Source organism: Eurosta solidaginis, chromosome 4 (assembly GCF_040869045.1).
Source record: "Eurosta solidaginis isolate ZX-2024a chromosome 4, ASM4086904v1, whole genome shotgun sequence".
In the NCBI taxonomy this organism is placed as follows: domain Eukaryota; kingdom Metazoa; phylum Arthropoda; class Insecta; order Diptera; family Tephritidae; genus Eurosta; species Eurosta solidaginis.
The window spans coordinates 40,350,540-40,364,871 of record NC_090322.1 but is presented as its reverse complement, the minus strand read 5'-3'; positions in this window follow the sequence as shown (position 1 = coordinate 40,364,871).

Here is a 14,332-nt window from a genome sequence, read left to right as displayed (position 1 = left end):
GGTGGAAAACGATTTAAGCTCCATTGGTGTGACCAATTGGCGCCAGTTGGCAGAGAGAAGAAGCGACTGACGCGCCTCTTTAGACGGCCATAACCGTTTAAACGGTTAACCGCTAATTAAGTAAGTAAGTAATAATTTCGCACTGGACGCAACCAGCAAATGTTCATGTATTGGTATATCGAAATAGTTTTATGTTGTATTTTCTTCGTGCAGACTGGCCCGCGGGTTTTGGCTAGTTTTACGAATATGCGAAAGATGAACAGACGTTTAAATCCATAACAAATCTCATTAATATTTAAGGCAAGATCTTGATTACGTCAGCCCACTTAAGTTGTAGGTGTTGCTGCTCAAAATTTATTGCACTACTCCCAAATCTGGTTTTGTAGAAGTGTACCATGGACTATTAGCTGCTTGGAAACAGATAAAACTAATTACGTGTACCTTTTGCACTTTTTATTAAAAACACATTTATTTATACACGTGTCAACTTAATAACACAATTAAACTTTGCAAATACATGTGGGGAAGTCCATGGTAACGGACCCGACATTCGCAAGCATTTCTACCTATATAAAAGATAACATGCGCAATGGACTGAGCGGATATTACAATATTTGAAGCAAAAATTGTGGGTACCTCTAAAATGGAAGAACATATATATATAAGGTTCGAATGCGACAAGAAATAAAAGTAATTTTTTTATGCTTGTGAAGGTATGCTACATTTAACGAAACTAAGGGCAAATTGTACATTTCTTAAGTGAGAGACAGAAGGTGAAATAAAGACCAATGGCGGAAGATTTTCGAAATCTCAAACATCTTTTTAACACGCTGGATTAAAGCTCAAGTACGGTTACGGACGCGACAATTTTTTCTCAATGAACACTATGTGATATTGAAAATATATTCTTTGCGAGACATCAAGCTTCATAACTTTCCCTCTATTTATTCTTTCTATAAATTTTTAGGTCATACAATCGAGCGCGTTCTTGTGCTTCTAAAGATTTAGAAGAAATAGAACAAAAGTAATTTGGGGTTCAAAAACTAGCGAATATAATTAATCCATTGAAATTTGGATAAGATATTCCCATTTAACAATTTCTAGGCGACAAATATATATATATATATATATTTTTTTTTTCAAGCATATGAGATTCAGAAGAAAATTGCAAGCTAGCTTGTATTGCTTTCTTTTGTGTCTTCACATGAAATTGTTGAATACACCAATAAAACCTAAATTAATATTTAAAATTCATGTCTTCTTGAAATCAGAACTTATTCTAGATTTTCCTGTGATAATCCTTTGTATATATCAATTAAAAAAATAGAAACAACAATTTACACTTTCGTCCAAGAATCAATTAATAATTTATACACCTCTGAAAGCGCAAAATCCCCTATTTCTGACAAATTATTCACTGTGGAGCAAAAGTGAACACTTAAGCCCCTTAGCCTTATGTTTTGGTTAAAATTCATACTTTATTTGGAATTTTCTAAACATATATCAACTTAATCGGATACCTTGTACATAAGAGAAAAATTTATATGTGAAAGCAAAAACATAGGTATTATGTAAAACTGTGTTCAGTTTTGCACAATAGCATCTTGGTGGGAAGTTTGCTTTAACTAGTATTTGTTAAAGTCTTCTATGCTCTTTAAAAGAGCTTCTATACGACTTGGCATACTTTCAATTAAATTTTGGCAAGTTTCTCATTGACAAAGGTCTTTAATGGTGTTTTCTATTGGATTAAGATCTGGGCTTTGAGATGACCACACCATCGTGGAAAATGTCACTGTATTGAGTCAGTTCCCTACCAGTTTTGATGAGTGCTTGGGTCGTTGTCTTGTTGAAAGACAATATTCTCATCATTAAACTCCATTTGACCAATCGCAAATGCTATATTTTCGTTATACCTTCCACCAGGTTTAACGGACCAACACCAAATGCCAAGAAATACCCCTAAACCATTATCGCCCTCCACCATGCTTCACGGTCTCGATCACCTGATGGCTTTGCGTCGCTCTTCCGGTATTCGACCAAAAATATTGGATGCCATCTGCATTGAATCGATTTATCTTGCATTCATTTGACCACAGAACGCGTCTACAGTCATTAATGTTCCAATTTTTATGACGGTTTTTCGGTTTTTTGTTGAAAGTTTTGGCTTCTTGTCTTTTTTGCTGGAAAACAACCAACTCCTTTAAGCGCACGCCGGACAGTCCACACACTAGCTTCACAATTAATACATTGCGCTACCACTTTTGGTGTTTTTGCTTTCCCGGTCATTAAGGAACGTGACATAAGCTTCGTTTCGCTACGCTTTATCTTCTTTGGTCGGCTATTTTTGCAATTTCTTCACTTTCACCAATTGTGTTTGAGAAAGTTTAAGTTTTTTTGCTACTTCCCGCAAGACTCGACACGTTGAAGCAGCTTTTCTACCTCCGCAATCATTTTGTTGTTACACGGCATTATATTGTAAATAAATATTTAGCACCTGGGCGACACCTGGGGATCATCATGCGCCGAATTATTAATTTCAAACATTTTTTTAGTTATACACCATGAAAGTCTCACAATTTTATTATATTCCAAAAACTTGTAAATTTCACGAATGACAGTTAGTTTAATTAAATGTTAGCTTACTTCCCTAAGCGCCATCTGTTGGTAAGTATTTAAATGGTTAGATGTCGTTTTCAAATTGAACATATGCCTCTAGTGTTCAGCGGTAGCAAATTACCATGGTGATATATCTTTTTGCTATGGTGAGAAATCTTTCTAATAGTAATCTGTAAGAAATTGCAATTATTCATTTCTTATTTTCCAAAAAAATGCATTTAAATATATTTTGCTAGAATTTGCCACGGCGCCTTGATATTGCATTTCAATTTTATTACAGTGTGTGAAATTAAGAAAAATTAAGTCAAATCATGTGTAAGATTTTTTCACGAAGATTTTAAACTTTAATGTTCTCCTTTAATATGAGTAAGTAGAGTACTATTTCGTCTAACTACCCCAATGCTAAATGACAACCCTACCTAAAAATGTCCCTATTGTAATGCGGAGTGAAATATCTTTCGTTTGATACCCATATCGGCATATCTCATGCAATTTTTTTAATTTCGAACAGGTGGCAACCTTGTGAAACATTCTGAGTGGCAATACCTAGGTAGAAGGTCTTAGAAGGTGATACATTATCTCTCTGCCAAGTTTCATTTAAATCGGTTGAACCGTTCCCGAGATCGTTCGGCTATACAAATATAAAAGAATTGCTCGTTTAAAGTTATAAGATATTTCCACTTTTCACAGCGAATTAAGACAAACTGATCACAGCTGGAATAGCAAATAGCAACCAAGTCAAACACTTATCTCAGTAAGGTACCGAATAACGGTATTAAACCACGCGCCTACTTTATTCAAGTGCAAAAAAATTTCAATTCTTACATAAAGGCGAATTTTGTTAAGTTCATTTGTTGTTGTTTTTGTTTATTAATTTATTTTTGCTTCAAAAATAATGGCAATGCTAATAACCTGGTTGATTTCTATCATATTTATAACACCACTTGCTGTGCATGACATAACCTTCATAATTTATTCTTAAGTGTTCACTTTTGCTCCAGAGTGCAAGTTTTTTTCGTTGGATAAACAGAAATAAAGTTATAGGACAATATATGGATCATCTAATGGATGAGAGGTAATGGACTTAATAAATTTTAGACACCAATAAAAAATGTTATCCGAACTTTCTGGAAAAATTTTAATAAATAGCTCTATTTAATTTCAAGTTCACGTTTGCTTAATGTGAAAATAATAAGGACAATACAAAAATTTAAAAAACCTCCGTTTTCCAAAATTTTTTTAATGCTAAATAAAAGTCTAGACAAAATTTTATTAAATGTACATCTGGGTTTAACAGCGCAACAATATAAAAACGTTATATTTTGTTAGTAAAAAATCCAAATTCGCAAAAGCGATGAAGCGTTTCTTTGAAAACATGTTTCTCTGTCCAGGATGAGGGGAAAGAATAAACTATTTGATTTCCACATCATACACATATTTGACCTTTAATCCCAAATGATAGAAATAATGTCTGAACAATTTTGATTTTCTGTTCGTTATGGACTTTATTTGGGATTTGCCCATATATAAACAAACAATTGGAAGGAAATTTCCGTTTGAAAAATTATAGCGAAATGTTTTGTCATTTTTCATTTCGCTAGAATATCAACAAACACATTCACAGTTTGTTATTTTGATAGAACAAAATGTGTTTGTTCAGCTAATTAAAATAAACAAAAAACAAGTGAAGGGAGTCTATGTTTGGGTGTAAACGGATATTATATACTCAGCGTGAGCTTGAAATGTACAATGCATTTCAGATAAATTACTGTTCCGAATTTCGTTACGAGGAATTTATTTTTTTTGTTTTAGGCTCTGGAAATGTTTTGTAATGCTTAGTCGGTGTAGAGGCGTGGCACAGCCCATTAAAAAAAAAATGTCTACTAGTTTCCTCTTACAATAAAACTTGGTGAGTAAAATATCATTGGTAAAAAACTATTTTTCGCTTAGATATAGCTTATCATTCTTGTCTACGACCCTCTTAAACATCAACGGGCGTGGTCTTTTATTGATCCCGTCTTTATCTTTCTTTATCTTATTATGATCCGTTAATTTTTCTTCGGGATATGCCCCCGAAACACAGAAAATTGCTTGGTCATAAAAGAGGCGGTGTCACGCCGATTTTCAAAAATAAAAAAAATCTTCCCTTTGCTTGTTATAATTCCACTTGGAAAATGAAACACCATTGATATAAAGCTCTTTTTGCGAAGATGTAGCTTATTTTAATCGTCCACGACCCTTTTAAAAATCATTTATATAAAAGTGGGCGTGGTCTCTCAACTATTTCTTTAATTTTTCTTCAAAGCATTCTTTATAGTAAAGGTAACCTCTTTGTCGAATTTTATTATGATAGGTTTAACGATATTTAATTTATGGTTAATAATATTTGTAAAATTGATGTTATCACAAGTGAGCAGTGCCACGCCCATTATCAAATTTTTTTTACCAAGAGTCTCAAAATCAGTCTACACATCAAATTTCAACTTTCTAGATGAATAGTCTACTACATAATCAAGTTTTATGTGTTTTCTAAAATGTAAAATGTGGGCGTGGTTACCATCCGATTTCATTCATTTTTAATAGTGATGGGAGACGAGCGCCAAGGAGCCCATATACCAAATTTCAATATTTTATTCCCAATATTTTCCCAAGTTATTGTGTGCACCGACAGACGGACGGACAGTTGGACGGACGGATGGACGGACGGCTAAATGAATTCCTTTTTTCATCCTCAGCATTTTGATATATGAAATTCTATATTTATATCGATTCGTTTATGCCGTTACGATCAACAGTTATGTTAACCAAACTTAACACAATCCGTTTGCAAAGCACGCTGAGTATAACAAGTTTAACCTTGAATAGCTTTAACTTAAATGTAGATGTATTTTTGTTATTTCAAATTGCTAGAATCTTATTTTTATTTACACGACTCATTTAGGTATAAATAGCGCCCGCAAAATTAATCTCCATGTACTTTATTCTTAAAACAATTTTTATTCTTAACAAGTTTTAAACTAGAAATAAACTAAAATGAATATACGGAATCACTTCTCGCTGGTGTTTGTCTTGTTTTGCTGCGTTAGGACACATACGTATGCGCAATTTCGCATTAAAAATGGCCAAGATATACCTATAGAGAGCAGCCCACATTCAGTAGCAATAATAGATATTAATTACTACTACTATTGCGTTGGTTCCATAGTCAATTTTCAATCGGTGCTTACTGCTGCGCATTGCGTAAAAGATGAAAATAAGCGGAATCTTGTTGTTGTAGCTGGTTTAAGCGATTTATGTGAAATATACAAAGGAAGAGGGCAAAAGCGCAATGTGGTCGATATACATATTAATCGTAATTATAATCCAGAAACAAAATATATGGATATAGCTATTTTTAAAGTGGATACACCCTTTGATCTGAATCCTGCAGTACAAATAATACCACTTTGCGATGTTCCATTAGAACCGGGATCAGATATGGAAATTAGTAGATGGGGTGCGTTAGATTTGAACAGTGAAACTACTTCACCTCTGCTGAAAAGTAAAATCGTGAAAATAGCAGACGGGCAAAAATGTAGGGATCCAAAAACGAATATACCATTACCGAAATATTATGCAAAAACAATAATGTATTCTGGACGTAGTGGAGAAAATATTTGTTTTGGAGATTCTGGAGCAGGAGGTGTTGTGAATGGACGACTTTGTGCGGTAGCACAAGGTAGTTTTGAGGAACCCGGTTATCCGGATTTATATACAAATATAACAAATAAAAGTGTTCGAAAATTTATAAAAAAGTGGATGTAACTATAGGGTGTTATCATAAATTGACTGCTGAATGTTTTTTTCTTGTATGATGTACAAATAAATTGTTATAACAGTGAGTAAATAAATATTTTTATTGTATGCTATGAAAGTGTGACGCATGTAAATGAATTAAGTTGTGAGACCACACTTTGATCACAACTTTATAATTCCCTCGTATATGAATAGATCATGAGATGGAAACGACTTTAAGGCCCTGGCAAACTCGTTGTAAACCAGCTGATCCAACGAATTCTATGGAAGTCGATCTAATCGGTTATTGAAGCCATTGAATAACGCCTTAAGCTGCAGTTACCCACCAACACGTGTAACGTATGACGTACGTACACACATTTGAGCGAAATCTATGCCCGTAGTGACAACGAAGCAAATGTTGCCATTGACCTGTTTGAAGGCATGCTTATGGAAACATCAACTTTTTCTGTTTTAATTTTTGATGTTGTAAAAGGCTGGAATTAATACTAAATAAGTATAAATAGATTACATACTTATAATCTGCACTTTTACATAAGTATTTCGAATTATTTTCATAATTTTTGAAACTTTAATTAGATTTTTTTTGCATAAAACTGCAAACGGTCAAAAATTAGCGCACAAAAGTTTACTAGGCAACTCTGTCTAGTAAGAGAGCGATCAACTGATACGTTCTTACGGAAACAGAATTGTTTTGGTTTCTACGTTCCGGTCTACGTACGTAACGGATCAGCATCTTATGGTTCTAGGCCGAATGCCGCCGAATATTTTGGTAAATAATAACTTGGCAACATTAGTAATTTATCATGAATTCAACTGTCAAGAATTTTTGGGGGATCTTCTGATTAAGTTTGTTATTATAGTTATATTAGAAGAGCATATGTTTTAATCCCGACTCTCAACGACAAATCAATAAAGTAGATGAACATGCCAATGAATTTTAAGGGACGGAAACACATCTAAGACTATCACGATCACTTCCAAGTGTGACTGTAAAACTTTTCATCGAACCCGAAACCCATTTAAGTTCCGCCAAAGGCAGAAGAGTTCAACTAAATAACTGACGTACATATGTATGTACTTTATATGAATAAAAAAGTTCGCAGTTGAAATTAAGGTTGGTCAAAGTGGCCAAATTGAATTTTTTATTTTTATTCGGTCCTAAAAGTAATGTTAACTGGCACTGGTCCTTTGTATTTAATTTTACATTTGCGGTGGGTGGCACTGATATGCTGAAAAACAATTTCTATAATGGCTTTCGTAGCAAGGTATTTATTTTTCTACTCATAATTTTTCAAAGCGAATACAAATTTTAGCCCCCTCCGACCGTCGAAAATACATCACTACCGTTTGAGATAGCGTACATCTTCTGTCCTTTTTTATTTACTTCACCTGGTGATTCCACCATGGGTTAGGCCATGATGCAATAAACCAGACAGGTGAAGTCAATATTATAAAATGGAGTCGCATTTGACAATGCTAGCCCTCATAAACTAAAGTGTTGCTTCTGGACTTGTCTGCAATGTTGATTTTTTTACTATCATACAAAATACTACATTAATGCCCTTCTGAAACATGAGGTACGTGCGGGAAAACAACGCCTGGGGTTTGTATTTCCTTTCAAAAACGGTCGTTATTTTCGTTTTGTATAAGTATAAAGTAAGGTCCGCTGGCATTACTTACATTTTTTTGGGGTCTCGTAGACCACCCTTACTCTCATTCTCCCTCTTGTTCTCTTGACTTTTCTGCCATCCTTTCAACTTCCTGTATTTTTCCTTCCCATTCCCTCTGTCTTGCATTCTCTTTTCCTTCATCTCCTTTTTACAATGTGAAGACATGTATATCGAATTTGGCTTTTCTCCGCACATTGCATTACTACGGTAGCAAAAAAGTAGGAAAATAATACCAATTCGTAGGAAACAAAACAGCACGACGTAAACTGGAAGAGAAGCTCGGCCTAAAATCTCTTCGCAGGTTATCGCGCCTTGCATTTTTTATACTCAGAGTGCTTTACACACAGAGTATATTAACTTTGATTGGGTAACGGTTGGTTGTACAGGTATAGAGGAATCGAGATAGATATAGACTTCCATATATCAAAATCATCAGAATCGAAAAAAAATTTGATTGAGTCATGTCCGTCCGTCCGTCCGTCTGCCCGTTAAGACGATAACTTGAGTAAATAGTGAGATATCTTCACCAAATTTGGTACACGAACTTATCTGGACCCAGAATAGATTGGTATTGAAAATGAGAGAAATCGGATGATAACCACGCCCACTTTTTATATACTTATATAACATCTTGGAAAACTAAAAAACCTGATTATTTAGTAAATAATACACATAGAATGTTGAAATTTGACGTGTGGACTGATATTGAGACTCTTGATAAAAATTATAAAAAAAAATTTCAAAATGCGCGTGGCATCGCCCACTTGTGATAAAATAAATTTTACAAATATTATTAATCATAAATCAAAAATAATTAAACCTATCGTAACAAAATTCGGCAGAGAGGTTGCCTTTACTATAATGAATACTGTGAAGAAAAATTAACGAAATCGGTTAGGGAGCACGCCCACTTTTATATAAAAGATTTTTAAAAGGGTCGTGGACGAAAATAATAAGCTATATCTTAGCGAAAAAGAGCTTTGTTTCAATAAACTTTTACTTTCTAAATTGAATTATAAAATTAAATTGGAAAACACAAAATTTTTGTAAATGGGTGTGTCACCGCCCCTTTTATGAATAAACAATTTTCTATGTTTCGGCAGCCATAACTCGAAGATAAATTAACATATCGTAAATCGTAAAATTGTGTACACATATTTTCCTTATAGCTGAAAATATTTCTAGCAAAAATGGACGGGATCGGTTAAAGACCACGGCAACTTAGACATCAAACAAGTTCAAAAGGGTAGTAGACTAGAATAATAAGCTATAACTTAACAAAAAATTGTTTTGAATCAATGATATTTCACTTATCAAGCTTTATTGTAAGAGAAATGGGGAGACATTTTTTTAAACGGGCGGTGCCACGTGTTATGTACAAAAGTAATTTATCTAAAATGAAATGTACAATTGAAACTCACGCTGAGTATATAATGTTCGGTTACACCCGAACTGAGACACCTTTACTTGCTTTAATTTTAATTCGATCTAACCTAAAACCCAATCAAACATGCAAAGAAGCTGGTTGTTGATGCTATTGTGACTTTCATTTATTTTTTCTTTCCTCTTCTAATTATATTCAATTTGTATTTTTTCAGCTGAAGTGTCTCTTTGCACTCGATAAACAAAATATGCCACTCAAATACACAATAAGAATACATACATTTTATATACCAGCAGCAATAACTTACGTGGCTTCAGTTTTCATTGAAAACAAAAAATTCTAAGTTATTGAGTGCGTTGCAATGAGCCGTCCAGCTCTGGATCACGATCAACCCATTGGAACGATCCGGATCAGTACTATGAGAGTTGGCAGCATCAAAACAAATGTGTACACATACTAGGGTGCCTGCTAATTTCAAACTTATCTTCTCGAATCGTTCCATAAAATTTTACTTAAAAAGTTAAAATAAATTATCAAACTAATAACTAGTATTGTGTTCTCTAAACGATGCCAGAAATGCGGTAAATTTTTCATATAAAATTGTATTGCGTTTTTGCATTTAAAGAAAAGTATTCTACTAGTGATTAAGGAAAGGGTCGGCAGTTAAATAAAAGATAAAAGATAAGGGCGATTTTATTGATGTACAATGTTTTATGCCAAATCTGAACGGCATCTGCAAAACAGATGGGTTTTTACTGAGGAGCTGTTCATGGCAGAAATTGTATTTAGTACTCTAAGTTTTAGACCTAAAAGCCGTAATAATAAATAAATTAAAATTAAATTAAATTATGAACGAAAACATATGGTGAAATTTTAGGATTCATGCTGTTTAAATGTGGCAGGAATAACGAAAAGTTTCTTATGTGAAAAAGCCGTTGTATGGGATATATGCTATATATACGTACGTAGTGATAGAACGATACCTTTACCTCGTTACTTTTCCCCGATACTTCACATGCGCCAATTATCTACTTGTTTTAGGTTAACAAAGTTCAGTCAATTAACACCACAACTTGAGCATAAATTAAGATCGTCGACGATGCGATAAGAGCTCCCCGTTCAACTTAATAAAAAAATTATAAAAAGCTGCTAACTACATAAAATTTCAATACAAATTTTGGTCGATGTAGTTAGCAGCTTTTACAGGATCTTCGACGATATATTGGTATTGAAAATGGTCGAAATCAGATTTGATCCACGTCTACTTTCAAAAATAGTAAAAAGGATCAATGCCTTAATAAATACTGATGAAGTGGCGAAATGTGGCGAGTGGATAAAAAAGTTGCGATGTACAATCTTATATATTATTTCTAATTGCTGTTTTGATGTACAGACCCCTTTTGCGCTCTTATTTGGAATCCAAATCTATAACTTAAGTTTTGGTTGTTGAGATGGAGATTCGTGCTGTTAGCGAGTTTTGGGCATTATTAGTCGAAGTGATTTTGTTTGGCTATATTTTATTAAAATAATTTGTTAAAAATAAACGATTGTGAGCACACAAAGAAATCTATTTTTACTATGGCACTATTGTGAATATTTGATTAGAATTAACAATTGTAATGTGGAACCAACGCCTCTAATACCCCACTCACTATGGTCCACCCTTGTTGAAACTGCAAGTTTCCTTGAACTCTCATTAGAGGACATTGAGACAATTTGTGATCGGTCGAGCATTGGATGGGGCGATGCACTGCTAAAACAACAAAAACAATAACAGAAATTTGTATGTGTTTGACATGTTTTTCTTTCTTCACATGTCAGATAAAAACTCTATCAAAAGAAAGTTGTTTTGAATTTTTTACGATTCCGATTATTTCTTTGTTTTTGTTTTTGGGAATTTCTCTAGTGCAGATGGCAGGTAATGCACTCTGTTTTTTGATGGCTTGTAGTTTGGCGTTTTCCCCCTTGCTGTCCATCCACAATATAAGCAATGTTTCTCAAAACCCAGGACGAGATCGAAAGAGTCTGGATTGCGCATGGCCGTAACTATGGGAGACCCGGGGTTGCAAAACTTAGTACTTCGCAAATATCTCGCTTCCTAATTCTTGCTCGAGTGCTCAGTTCGAAGTTGAACATCATGAAATTTTTCACAGATGCACCATGAAGTAGTTTTTCGTGGTCTCAACCATTTCTGAGTTAAGCTCAAGCAGTTGCTGAACTTTGCATCGATCTAGATTAGATATTAATGAAGCGAACTCATTACGAAATGTTTTAAGGAATCGAAAAATTAAAGCATTTTAAGTTTTTTAACATTTAGGCCCACTTCCAGAACGGATGAGGTGTTCAGCTCATACATTTTTGACAAATTTGTGGTAAAAACATTTTACAAAAAAACAATATATAAGTGTATATACATTTTTTTACATGTATTGTGATTTGCAGTTTAATATAAAAAGTTTTGAGCAGCACTGTTCTTGAATTTTGTTCAGGAGAATAAATTTACCTAGTCACTTACACAGAAGAGAAAACATAATAAGTAGCAACCACAGTTACGGAGCTTATAGTATAGTATATTAACTACAAAATTTCAGCCATATGGGCTAAACCGTCAACGAGATATTGACATATAAAAAAAGCACATAAAGTTAGATGGCAACACTTAGTGGCAATCATCTCTTGAAATAACTGTTTTTTAATATATACACATATTGGCCTTTTCCGTCTACTTTAACTGGATGAGGAGGGATGTAGGATTGGAAATTTTACTTGAGAATTCTTTTGTTAAAACACGACGTGGTGGTGTGGTGACATACATAAGATCAACGGCCATAAGATCAATTCGCCTGTGACCATTCATATGTCGTTAGGCCAATTGGTCTCATAAGGACTTCCACTTTTAATTTTTTTTTTTCTATTTCAGAGAAACCCTTTCCGGAACAGTTCTTAGTCCAAATTAAAGAAAAAACACGCCAAATCTTTTGCTCTAAATTTTTCTTAGAATATTTGAATAAGTTCTTCATATTTCAGAGAAGTACATGCTGGGCTTGTTTTTAATTAGATTTTTTGCTGAAATCAAAATAAAATTTAGGAAATGGAGTGCCCAAAATCATTTCGGCGGAACTCATTAATGTACCTATTTGAATGGTGGGCTAATTGCTCTATTCACTTGAATAAACCATTATATTGCGGAAGTAATATAAACTAACAATAACCCTGAAGGGAAATCAGTATCCCGTATTAAAAATGTCTTGTTCCGAACTAGACCTAGAGTGCCAAATAAGTACTAGTTCGTTGGTAGCTAGATTTTCTCCAGTTATAAAATCGACAGTTTGAATTTTTATATTTCATATTTCACATATATTTGAGAAACAAGCCACCAACAATAAAAAAACTAGCTTCCAGGAGCTTCGACTATGATTATGCCATTTTTCCCACACTTTCTTACCAGTTCGGATAATATCGCAGGAGGCCTCCACTCCGCTGGAAGGCCCAGGTGGAAAGCGATTTAAACTCCATTGGTGTGACCAATTGGCGCCAGCTGGCAGAGAGAAGAAGCGACTGGAGTGCCTTTTTGGACGGCCATAACCGTTTAAACCAATTAAGTATGTAAGTAATAATATCGCACTGGACACAACCAGCAAATGTTCATGTATTGGTATATCGAAATAGTTTTATGTTGTATTTTCTTTGTGCGGACTGGCCCGCGGGTATTGGCTAGTTTTACGAATATGATGAACAGACGTTTAAACCCATAACAAATTAACGCCTCATTAATACTTAAGACAAGATCCCTATTATGTCTGCCCACTTATTTTATAAGTGTTGCTGCTCAAAATTTAGTGCACTGCTCCCAACTCTGGTTTTGTAGCAGTGTACGATGGAATATTAGCAGCTTGGAAACAGATAAAACTAATTACTTGTACCATTTGTACTTTTCATTAAAAACACATTTATTTATACACGTGTCAACTTAATAACACAATTAAACTTTGCAAATACATGTGGGCAAGTCCACGGTAACGGACGTGGCATTCGCACGCATTTCAACCTGCATAAAAGAGACCATGCGCAGCGGACTGAGCGGATATTACAATATTTGAAGCAAAAATTATGGGTACCTCTAAAATGGAAGTGCATATATGTGAACATATATAATGAGGGTCGGACGCGACAAGAATATTAAGTAATTATTTAACGCTTGTGAAAGTATATAAGCTCAAGTACGGTTACGGACGCGAACATTTTTTGTCAATTAATAACACTGTATGAAATTGAAAATATATTCTTTGCGAGACAGCAAGATTTAGTTCCAGTAGAGTAAACAAAATCTAAGTACCTGGAATTTCGAATACGGCCTCAAAGTCCGGGCGAAGGGGCCAAATCCCCGTTTCGACAAATTTTACACATTTTAGACACCAATAAAAAATGTTACCCGAACTTTCTGGAAAAATTTCAGTAAACAGATCTATTTAACATCTGAAAGCTTTTTTAATTTCAAGTCCACGTTTGCTTTCTAGAAAAATAATAAGGATATGGGCAGGATCAATTTAAAAAACCTCCATTTTCCAAAGTTTGTTTAATGATAAATAAAAGTATTGACAAAATTTTATTAAAAGCAAAAATATACATCTGGGTTTAACAGCGCAACAATATAAAGGAAGGACGTTATATTTTGTTAGTAAAACATCCAAATTCGCAAAACCGATGAAGCGTTTCTTTGAAAACATGTTTATCTGTCCAGGATGAGGGGAAAGAATACACTATTTGATTTCCACATCATGCACATGTTTGACCTTTAATCCCAAGTGATAGAAATAAAGTCTAACCAATTTTGATTTTCTGTTCGTTATGGACTTTATTTGGG